Source organism: Diabrotica virgifera, chromosome 1 (genome assembly GCF_917563875.1).
Source record: "Diabrotica virgifera virgifera chromosome 1, PGI_DIABVI_V3a".
Lineage (NCBI taxonomy): Eukaryota > Metazoa > Arthropoda > Insecta > Coleoptera > Chrysomelidae > Diabrotica > Diabrotica virgifera.
Genome location: NC_065443.1, coordinates 278,213,530 through 278,225,875, shown reverse-complemented (window position 1 = coordinate 278,225,875; position 12,346 = coordinate 278,213,530). Strand labels below are relative to the sequence as shown.

The following is a 12,346-nucleotide window of genomic DNA, read 5'->3' as shown; positions in this document are numbered from 1 at the left end:
TAGATTCGGCGTGACCACAGAAGTTCAGCAAGATCTGTTTGGTGTTCCAGAAAACGTCTCTCTAGCCCACTGTGTTGCACAAGACCTCGAGATGACTAAAGGAATCTCGTCCGTATTCAATAGAAAGTTCGGCCGCCTGGACGAGTTAAGGAATCAACAACCTAAAATTGGAAGAGTATTGCGATTGGAAGATGGTCCCCGATCTTTGCTGTATATAGTGACCAGGAAGTCTTATACGGACACGCCAAGCTACGAGAACATATGGCGTGCTCTAACTAATTTGAAGAAAATGGTCTGTAATTATGACATCAAAGATTTGGCTTTACCAAAAATTGGCCATGCAGTAGAAAATCTGGATTGGAAGATTGTGAGAAGCATGCTGGAAGTGATCTTCAGAGAAACTGGCGTACGGATTACTGTGTGTTGCATGAACCCGAAGATGTCATACCCTTCAAAGACAGTAGACTGTTACTTCTTTTCTAGGGGTGTATGCAGAGCTGGAGAATCCTGTAGATTCCGCCATCCTGGGCCATCTAGAGTTGCTGATCGGGACGCTCAGATCTTAAGAGGGGAGCAGTGTAACAAAATAATTATTGACCTACCCTCGTATACCAGCTCCCGTCTCCGGACAGACAGAACACTATCGATGTTTCGAGATACGCCGATTCAGCGAAATGACGTGCAAGCGGTCACATGGACATAGCTGGAGATATATAGATATTTCTGGAATATCTGTATCGCATATATAAATAGGACATATTTGTAAATAGAGTTAGTCTTAAGCTAAAGTTTGTAAAGTAAACTTGTATAAATAAAAAATAAAGTCGTATATAAATTACGAACCGCTAGTTTTATTGTAATTAGAAGTAATTACACTAATCACGCTACAATACTATATATCCAAAGGTGGTATTAGAATTGGTCAGTTAATCCATTTCCAGACTTATTTTGAACGTATATTTTTTCACCCCCGAGAAGGGTGAAACTCACCCCCAGGGTAAAAACACACATCGGCACAATATCACTTTTCTTATTTGACATGTTACCTATGTGTATGCCAAATTTCATATCAATCCAAGCGGTTCCTTAAAATTTGGAGCAAAAACCATGAACTAATAAAGGGTCAATGCTTGTGCTCCATACGTTAAAACTGGGAGTAAACATTGATCAAAGACTTTCCTTTTCGAGCACATGGGAGTACCTCATCTAGACTTCTCTGTTTTCCATAAGCTTCCAATTCAACTCTGTTGTTTGATTGTCTCTTCCAAATTTAATCTCGTGGTCCAGATATTTATAGGTATACACTTGTTCTTTTTATCATACAGAATATTTAATATCTGGAATAACTTAGATGAAGACACCATATCGGCAACTAGTATTAACAGTTTTAAAAATCGACTTGATAGTTCTTTATTTTCTTTGCAAGACTTAATTATTTTAGGACGGCATTATCTATTGTTTCAGAATTTTGTTTGAAATTGTAATCTATATAATTTTTATTAGTTTTATAACGATATTTTTCTTTGTTTTGGACATTATAGGAGCTTTACAGGACTGAATTGTTTTAGGGCGGCATTGTTTATTGTTTCAGTATTTTTATTTGATGTTTGTTAATTTTAACTTTATTGTTTTCACCCAATTAAAAAAAAATGTGAAAACTTTGAATTATCCACGTCCGTCTGTAATCACAACTACTCCGTCAATATACCAGCTAGAATGACAAATGAGGTGTCAAATGAAAGCTTATAATCCAAGGATGGTACTAAAGGTGAGATATTTGACGTAGGCTGTCTGTCCGTCGGACCGCGAATATATCTCCTCCGTCATCATACCAGGTAGAATTACAAATGAGGTGTCAAATGAAAGCTTATAATCCAAGGATGTTACTAAAGGTGAGATATTTAACGTAGTCTGTCTATCCGTCGGTCCGGAGGTGTCAAATGAAAGCTTATAATCCAAGGATGGTACTAAAGGTGAGATATTTGACGTAGGCTGTCTGTCCGTCGGACCGCGAATATAACTCCTCCATCATTATACCAGGTAGAATTACAAATGAGGTATCAAATGAAAGCTTATAATCCAAGGATGGTACTAAAGGTGAGATATTTGACCGAGGCTGTCTGTCCGTCGGTCCGAGAATATAACTCCTCCGTTATTATACCAGGTCAAAGAATACATAGCTACCACCATACCAGGTAGTTAGGTATTCTTTGACCAGGTAAAATGACAAATGAGGTGTCAAATGAAAGCTTATAATCCAAGGATGGTACTAAAGGTTATAAATTTGACCTAGGCTCCCTAATAACACAAAACATTCCATGAATGTTCCTAGAATGTACACACAGGACATTGAAAACATTCCTGGAATGTCCCCAAATGCACACGAATGTCCCTGGAAAGTACCAGGAAAGTGCTGTGTCAGCATTTTAAATATTCTTAGAATGTTCTGTTAGAACATTCCATGAATGTCTACGAATGTTCTTTGGACATTCACAGTCTATTTTTTAGACTGAATGTCTTGTTGGAACATTCCATGAATGTTCTTTGGACATTCACAGTATATTTTTAGACTGAATGTCTTGTTAGAACATTCCATGAATGTCTACGAACGTTCTTTGAACATTCACAGTATATTTTTTAGACATTCACTGAAATATATCGTCAGTAATGTGACAATACCTCCTATATGTTTTTTCATGAGGTTTGCAGGAGACGAAAAACATTTTTTAAGGTCACTTTCTGGTTTCGTACGTATTCTGACTTTTTTTGTAGTAAATAGATAGTTGAATTTACTGCAAAACAAGTCAAAAAATATATGAAAACAGGAGGTGGCCGAAACAAGTTTTTAGTCTATCTTACAAATCTCTTGAAAAAAACAGATAGGAGGTACTGTCACATCACTGACGATATATGGCCATACCAAATAATACATCCTTGATAAATATAAACATTTTTATTGCAAAAAATCTTTACATACATTTTTTAATGTAATTTGCTGACATTCCTAAATATTATAAAAAAATGTGTCACATTTGCTTTGTAAACCTTTCTTTTGCTTTTCGTAGCCACATATTCCGTTTCCTTTCTGGTTTTTTGTAGACCACTTCTCTCAGCTGATTCTAAAAGAAAATAAAATAAAAGGTAATTTTTCTATCCTTTACAATTAACAATCAGAAGAAATATTATTTACAGGTAATAATATGCATAAATAATAATAATAAAAAAATAAATATTAAATAATATTTAAATAAATAATAAATAATATTTAATAAATAAAATAATAATAATGAACATTTTGTATTTTGACAACGACATCCGATGTGGAAGTAGAAACCTTAATAAAATTATTTTTTCAAGTAAATTGTGGCTTATTTCCCCATTAGAATAATTAATTACAAAAAAGCCACAAAGAAATAGATTTTTCACAAACAAATAAGTATTTAGTATTCATTATATTTATTGTTTTTATTATTTACTTTAATGTCCTACTGGTACATTATTTGACAAATAATGACATTTCGAAGTCTGTTAAGTACGATATAACGCCCTTGGGCATTAAATTTAAATAACGACTTAGATACTGTCAAGTTGACAAATATCAACCTAAGTAAAACTATGGTTACCACAATTACGTTACTACTGTTACTGGTAAATGTACTTATTTAAAAACTAATCAATTCAAAATTCATTCAAATTTTTCGCATATAAAGAATAATTTAGTCGGGCATTAAACGTTGAAGGCACCACAGGTATTATAATAATAACGCTTTCGGTCAACGTATATCCCTATAATACCCTTGGTACCTTAATAACTGTAACATAAGATTATACCTTAATTCTTGTTTTCGATTTCTGATGGTTTTATTTATTTACATTGAATATTAATCTGTTTTGTTGTATAATCTACTTCGCAATAATTATGTGATATATTTGACTTAAAATGAATTCAAAAATTTTTTGTAGTTGGGCAACAATGTCAACTTAGATCTCCGATGTAGATAATGAATTACAACAGTATCTATATTGTACGGACTGTATTATTAATTAGGTTATGCATATACCTGTGTGACATAAGCTATTGGAACAGCACAGTCTCTCAAACGAACAGATGAAAGTGAAGTTCTGTCAATATCTTTTTCTAAAAAGTGTTTTGAACATACTCCTCTATTAACAAATCTGATCTATACTTCATGTCTTCTTCGCAGGATCTTCTGGAAAGCTAAAAATACAAAATATATGCATTACTAAGCATTATTAACAAATTTTAGTTTTAAATAAAAAATATGATTAATGAACTCACAAAATTATTATAAAACAGCTTAGAAATTGTTTATTAGTATAGTCGGTTCCCCAAACTCAGACACAACTGGCTAGTGATTTTAGTAGGTAATTTTTTTTGTTTTTGGCCAATTTTGCCAAAATTACAGTAATTAGTACTGAGACTGAGTTTAGCAAATCGACTATAATATTCTGTGTATTCATTAGTTGGTACTGCATATTATAGTGTGTGGTCTACCATCCTATTTATAAACGCATACACTAGCAAAAACGCAAAAAGAATTATTTTAGTTTTACAAATCCTTTTGTTATTACCTATCTCTATTTACTATTTTAGTTAGGAATAAGTGAAGTTTGTGGCTTATTCACAATTATTATTAAAATAATAAATGGATATGACCAATTATTAACTTATAAAATAAAATAATAATTCTTCTGATTTATGCCTTTTATTCACTTTGTTATATCTAGGTTACTTAAAAGATTTTTTATGAATAGTATTATTAGGGTATTAATAGTATTAATTTATTTTCTGAAATACAGGGCATGCTTTCGTTTACATATTTGCATACTAACCTTTTAATAGGGCTTTTCATTCACAGTCATTTGTTTTGAGCTTCTGTCATAATTGAAACGTTATTCCTGCAGATTTTTTTATCTACATTTGTTTCTGCTACTCCAACTGCGTTAAAAACAGGACGCCATTTTATGCACTATGTTAATAATACTATAAAGCTATTATAAAAGTATCCGAATTAAAAAAATATTCTTAAAAAGCACAAATAATACAAACAACTAAAAACAATCCACGGCAAGGCAAGGTCGCCAAGATGAAGATGCCAAGATGGCCGAAGCGAGGTCGTTGGTTGGTCGTTTTTAGTCACGTGATGCCCTCTCAAGCGCCATGCACAAAAATATATGCACGGCGAATTTGAAAATGAACGCAAAAGAAATAAATATAAATGCCTCTCTTGGGTTTTGCATAAGTTATAAGTATTTTTTTTATTAACAAAATCGCATTCCAAATTGAATATTCGCGAACAATAATTTTTATTACATTTGTATGTTTATAATCTTGGGAAACTCTTTAAATTTGACATATTATTGCACTGTAGGCCTAAAATGTCACTTAGTTTGTCTGGTATGTTATAAGTAATGTATCTCTTACACGTATGTATTATTTCGCAACTTAAAATATAGGAACATTGGTAGTATGTTCACAGAATGTCTTATGGTAACATTCCAGGAATAATTTAAACAGATGTTCACCGAATGTTCCCTAAATGTCCAGGACATTCAAATATTGATAGAACTTTGGTAGTACATTCCTGGAATGTTGTGTGTTGTTAGGGCTGTCTGTCCGTCCGACCGCAAATATAACTCCTCCGTCATTATACCAGGTAGAATGACAAATGAGGTGTCAAATGAAAGCTTATAATCCAAGGATGGTACTACAGGTGAGAAATTTTAACTACTTAATTTTTAATTTAGCAAAAAGGACTCAAAATTAGTAAATTCATATATCAATCCACGCAAAGTTACACGAAGAATTCAAATAACGTCTTCCAGTTCTACTTTCGATTACTTTGGGTGAAAACCTAGGACTTAAGAAGTCCAATTACTTTTGTTCTTAATTGGTATTAGTTGTATAATATTTCTCTTTATTTTTGGGCATAATAGGAGCTCGTTCCTCTGCCCTTATTTGATTTATAATAATAATTTTCGTGCCATTAATTGAGATGTTTTTGACTAGCAAAAGGTTGGTCAGGTATTTTGTTTTGGAAAAGTTAATTTTCCCTAATAACACAAAACATTCCATGAATGTTCCTAGAATGTACACACAGGACATTGAAAACATTCCTGGAATGTCCCCAAATGCACACGAATGTCCCTGGAAAGTACCAGGAAAGTGCTGTGTCAGCATTTTAAATATTCTTAGAATGTTCTGTTGGAACATTCCATGAATGTCTACGAATGTTCTTTGGACATTCACAGTCTATTTTTTAGACTGAATGTCTTGTTGGAACATTCCATGAATGTTCTTTGGACATTCACAGTATATTTTTAGACTGAATGTCTTGTTAGAACATTCCATGAATGTCTACGAACGTTCTTTGAACATTCACAGTATATTTTTTAGACATTCACTGAAATATATCGTCAGTAATGTGACAATACCTCCTATATGTTTTTTCATGAGATTTGCAGGAGACGAAAAACATTTTTTAAGGTCACTTTCTGGTTTCGTATGTATTCTGACTTTTTTTGTAGTAAATAGATAGTTGAATTTACTGCAAAACAAGTCAAAAAATATATGAAAACAGGAGGTGGCCGAAACAAGTTTTTAGTCTATCTTACAAATCTCTTGAAAAAAACAGATAGGAGGTACTGTCACATCACTGACGATATATGGCCATACCAAATAATACATCCTTGATAAATATAAACATTTTTATTGCAAAAAATCTTTACATACATTTTTTAATGTAATTTGCTGACATTCCTAAATATTATAAAAAAATGTGTCACATTTGCTTTGTAAACCTTTCTTTTGCTTTTCGTAGCCACATATTCCGTTTACTTTCTGGTTTTTTGTAGACCACTTCTCTCAGCTGATTCTAAAAGAAAATAAAATAAAAGGTAATTTTTCTATCCTTTACAATTAACAATCAGAAGAAATATTATTTACAGGTAATAATATGCATAAATAATAATAATAAAAAAATAAATATTAAATAATATTTAAATAAATAATAAATAATATTTAATAAATAAAATAATAATAATGAACATTTTGTATTTTGACAACGACATCCGATGTGGAAGTAGAAACCTTAATAAAATTATTTTTTCAAGTAAATTGTGGCTTATTTCCCCATTAGAATAATTAATTACAAAAAAGCCACAAAGAAATAGATTTTTCACAAACAAATAAGTATTTAGTATTCATTATATTTATTGTTTTTATTATTTACTTTAATGTCCTACTGGTACATTATTTGACAAATAATGACATTTCGAAGTCTGTTAAGTACGATATAACGCCCTTGGGCATTAAATTTAAATAACGACTTAGATACTGTCAAGTTGACAAATATCAACCTAAGTAAAACTATGGTTACCACAATTACGTTACTACTGTTACTGGTAAATGTACTTATTTAAAAACTAATCAATTCAAAATTCATTCAAATTTTTCGCATATAAAGAATAATTTAGTCGGGCATTAAACGTTGAAGGCACCACAGGTATTATAATAATAACGCTTTCGGTCAACGTATATCCCTATAATACCCTTGGTACCTTAATAACTGTAACATAAGATTATACCTTAATTCTTGTTTTCGATTTCTGATGTTTTTATTTATTTACATTGAATATTAATCTGTTTTGTTGTATAATCTACTTCGCAATAATTATGTGATATATTTGACTTAAAATGAATTCAAAAATTTTTTGTAGTTGGGCAACAATGTCAACTTAGATCTCCGATGTAGATAATGAATTACAACAGTATCTATATTGTACGGACTGTATTATTAATTAGGTTATGCATATACCTGTGTGACATAAGCTATTGGAACAGCACAGTCTCTCAAACGAACAGATGAAAGTGAAGTTCTGTCAATATCTTTTTCTAAAAAGTGTTTTGAACATACTCCTCTATTAACAAATCTGATCTATACTTCATGTCTTCTTCGCAGGATCTTCTGGAAAGCTAAAAATACAAAATATATGCATTACTAAGCATTATTAACAAATTTTAGTTTTAAATAAAAAATATGATTAATGAACTCACAAAATTATTATAAAACAGCTTAGAAATTGTTTATTAGTATAGTCGGTTCCCCAAACTCGGACACAACTGGCTAGTGATTTTAGTAGGTATTTTTTTTTTGTTTTTGGCCAATTTTGCCAAAATTACAGTAATTAGTACTGAGACTGAGTTTAGCAAATCGACTATAATATTCTGTGTATTCATTAGTTGGTACTGCATATTATAGTGTGTGGTCTACCATCCTATTTATAAACGCATACACTAGCAAAAACGCAAAAAGAATTATTTTAGTTTTACAAATCCTTTTGTTATTACCTATCTCTATTTACTATTTTAGTTAGGAATAAGCGAAGTTTGTGGCTTATTCACAATTATTATTAAAATAATAAATGGATATGACCAATTATTAACTTATAAAATAAAATAATAATTCTTCTGATTTATGCCTTTTATTCACTTTGTTATATCTACGTTACTTAAAAGATTTTTTATGAATAGTATTATTAGGGTATTAATAGTATTAATTTATTTTCTGAAATACAGGGCATGCTTTCGTTTACATATTTGCATACTAACCTTTTAATAGGGCTTTTCATTCACAGTCATTTGTTTTGAGCTTCTGTCATAATTGAAACGTTATTCCTGCAGATTTTTTTATCTACATTTGTTTCTGCTACTCCAACTGCGTTAAAAACAGGACACCATTTTATGCACTATGTTAATAATACTATTAAAGCTATTATAAAAGTATCCGAATTAAAAAAATATTCTTAAAAAGCACAAATAATACAAACAACTAAAAACAATCCACGGCAAGGCAAGGTCGCCAAGATGAAGATGCCAAGATGGCCGAAGCGAGGTCGTTGGTTGGTCGTTTTTAGTCACGTGATGCCCTCTCAAGCGCCATGCACAAAAATATATGCACGGCGAATTTGAAAATGAACGCAAAAGAAATAAATATAAATGCCTCTCTTGGGTTTTGCATAAGTTATAAGTATTTTTTTTATTAACAAAATCGCATTCCAAATTGAATATTCGCGAACAATAATTTTTATTACATTTGTATGTTTATAATCTTGGGAAACTCTTTAAATTTGACATATTATTGCACTGTAGGCCTAAAATGTCACTTAGTTTGTCTGGTATGTTATAAGTAATGTTGTATCTCTTACACGTATGTATTATTTCGCAACTTAAAATATAGGAACATTGGTAGTATGTTCACAGAATGTCTTATGGTAACATTCCAGGAATAATTTAAACAGATGTTCACCGAATGTTCCCTAAATGTCCAGGACATTCAAATATTGATAGAACTTTGGTAGTACATTCCTGGAATGTTGTGTGTTGTTAGGGTTAAGGCTAACTCGTCTACAAGAGCTCTCAAGGTCTTGAAGAAGTTGGAAGGCATGATCTACCCGGTCTGTATTCTGCAATAAGGACTATGTCGTCTGCAAACCTCAAGTTGTTCAGAAACTCCCAATTTTATGTTGTCTTTAATATTTTCCTAATTATTGTTTTACATAGCACTCTGTAACAAAGCGGTAAATAGTGTAGGAGAGATGGTGTCTCCTTGACTAATACCCCTCTCCAAGGGAAAATGTTTACGTGTCGCCATAGTACATTCTCACTGCATCTGTTATATAACTATGATATAATAATATGCATATATACTATGATATAATAACAAGCTGATAAGTCTGTAGTTTTCAATGGACCGTGATAGTGTGACGTCAAAAAGGTTTCCAAATATTGATATAAAAATATGTACCAAACAAAGCAACTGTCAATTGATTATACACGTGATTTGTGTAATCATTTTTAATTTTATTTTGTTTTAACAATCATCTGCACATTTTTTCTAAAGACACAATCTTTGTTAGTCATATCAATCATATTGCTTTTAATTTTATAAATGTCCTTACACAAAATCAAGGATTTACACACTACATAGTACTTATACTGTGTTTCTTCAGGTTTTTAACCAGTCCTATTTGGAAATGTGGTGGGAAATATAATATGAGCATTGATTACAATCACGGGTCCCAACACATTACCGTTTTGTAAAAATTAAACATCCTACAAGCAATTAATTATAAAAACCAAAACAAACACCATGTGTGAATTTCTGCTTTGTTTGGAAACCAATTCAGAGTAGCCAACATTGATTTGACGTCACGACTATCACGGTCCATTTGTTACATCTCCTCGTTTAGGTAATATTATCACAAGAACACTATGTATACCATTTTTCTAGTGTACAGTAGAACCCCGATTATCCGTGCTCCTCGGGACTGGACGTTGGCACGGATAATCCAAATATTTATATTTCTCATATACAGTGAGCACGTAAAGGTTGGAATAAATTCATTTTCTCGAGAATGGACGATTTTGGAAAAAAAACCTGAAACAGGCCAATTTTTAAATTGTAACTTTTTGGTATATATATCATACTAATGTCGTCACACATCTGGGCGTGATGTCATCGATGATTTTTTTTAAATAGGAAATAGGGGTTGTGTGATAGCTCATTTGAAAGGTAATTTAATTCTCTATTCAGTAATATAAACATTTACATAATTATTTATACAGGGTGTCTAAAATTTTTTTTAAATTAAATTAATTGAGATAAAAAGAAGAATGCATGTGATGTATTTAGTCCAAAATACATTTTACTGCTCTCAGAAAACAGAAAAAATGTGTATTTGAAAAATAATCATTGCTTTTCGCTTAAATTAAATGTTCAATCTGTCAAGAGGAAGGTGGGTGGCGGCTTTAATATTGAATTTAAGCAAAAAACGATATTAATTTGTCAAATAAACATCATTTCCTGTTTTCTGATAGCAGTAAAATGTATTTTGAGTTAAATAAATTACACATTCTTCTTTTTGTCAATAAATTTAATTTAAAAAAATTTTTTTTTGGACACCCTGTATAAATAATTATGTTAATGTTTGTTTATATTACTGAATAGTGAATTGAATTACCTTTTAAATGAGCTATCACACGACCCCTATTCTCATTTAAAAAAATTATAGATGACGTCATCACACCCAGATGGGTGACGTCACTAGTATGATACATATGTCAAAAAATGGCAATTTAAAAATAAAAATTGACCTGTTTCAGGATTTTTTTTCAAAGTCGTCAATTCTCGAGAAAATGAATTTATTCCAACCTTTACGTGCTCACTGTATAATACATACATAATATGTACCTACCATAAAAATATAACAGAAAAAATAAATCTTTCATTATGAGTCTCCTTCTCGGCGTATTAGGTTTAAGTCGAGTGATTTACGGTGACGCTACTTTGACAAAACCTCAAAAATGCAATTTGAGTAATAGAAAATCATAGCACGGATAATCGGCACACGGATAATTGGGGTTCAACTGTAATTCCTTCAAAGAGGCGGGCATTATAATAGTAGAGGAGACAAGTATGCTAAATTTACAGTTACTCAAGCGTTATGGGGATCTATTGGGTTGTGAAGATTGGGTCCCAAAACCAAAAAAGTTAAGTTTTCCATTTTAGTGGGGCCTTTCCATTTTTTAATTTAATTTTCCATTTCCAACAATCGTTTCTTCCGATTATAGCGCCATCTATCCATAATTCGAAAAAACGTCTCGAATAAAAGTTACTTATTTTTACGCAAGGAATCCAAATCTCAATAAAAATGGGGGCTCCTATTAAAGATTTTAAAGTAACCCCCACCTCACCTCCGTGGGTGGTCGTGTTTGATGTAATTTAATAGATTTTTAAAAAACATTGAACACATATTATCAGGTTTTTGACCTGATGTTCATTTCGCGAAATATCGCCGGATTCCTATTTACAATTTTAAAGTTACCCCCACCCCTCTCCGTGGGGGTCGTGTTTGATAGATTGTTGAAAAATATTGAACACGTATTTTTCAGTTTTTCGATCTGACGTTCATTTCGCGAAATATTCCCTTTTTTGTCAAAGTTTGTGTTTCACTCATTTCCTTACGCCTCGCTCAAATCGTCAGATTTTTGAAATATACACTCTTTTGCATATACTTAACTTACCTTATCTTAATCTGACGATTTCGAATTTTTCTATTGATATATTTTTTTTCGGACCCCCCTGAACAATCTCACCTGCATTAACAGTCCATATAATATGGTAGGGGTACATTTACCATAAAGGGTTTTTAAAGCTTTTATTGTTATCGCTATTAGACCGGTCTAGTTAGACTCAAAAATAGGAGTGAGGCTACAATAATTACCATCAAGCTGAAAATTGGCAGGATTGTTCAAAATACCATC

The 12,346-nt window shown here is 31.7% G+C and overlaps 2 long non-coding RNA genes across 2 annotated transcripts; both read right to left on the bottom strand.

Annotated features, from left to right (window-relative positions):
- Nucleotides 1-2,938: 2,938 nt before the first annotated feature.
- Nucleotides 2,939-5,387, bottom strand: LOC126879095 (uncharacterized). The gene is made up of 3 exons (XR_007695970.1): nt 4,855-5,387; nt 4,062-4,219; nt 2,939-3,119 (listed from the first exon to the last, which is right to left on the bottom strand). It is a non-coding gene; the product is annotated as an uncharacterized LOC126879095 (long non-coding RNA).
- A 1,328-nt stretch (nt 5,388-6,715) lies between these two features.
- On the bottom strand, nt 6,716-9,111 carry LOC126879093 (uncharacterized). The gene is made up of 3 exons (XR_007695969.1): nt 8,633-9,111; nt 7,839-7,996; nt 6,716-6,896 (listed from the first exon to the last, which is right to left on the bottom strand). It is a non-coding gene; the product is annotated as an uncharacterized LOC126879093 (long non-coding RNA).
- Between the last annotated feature and the right edge of the window lie 3,235 nt (nt 9,112-12,346).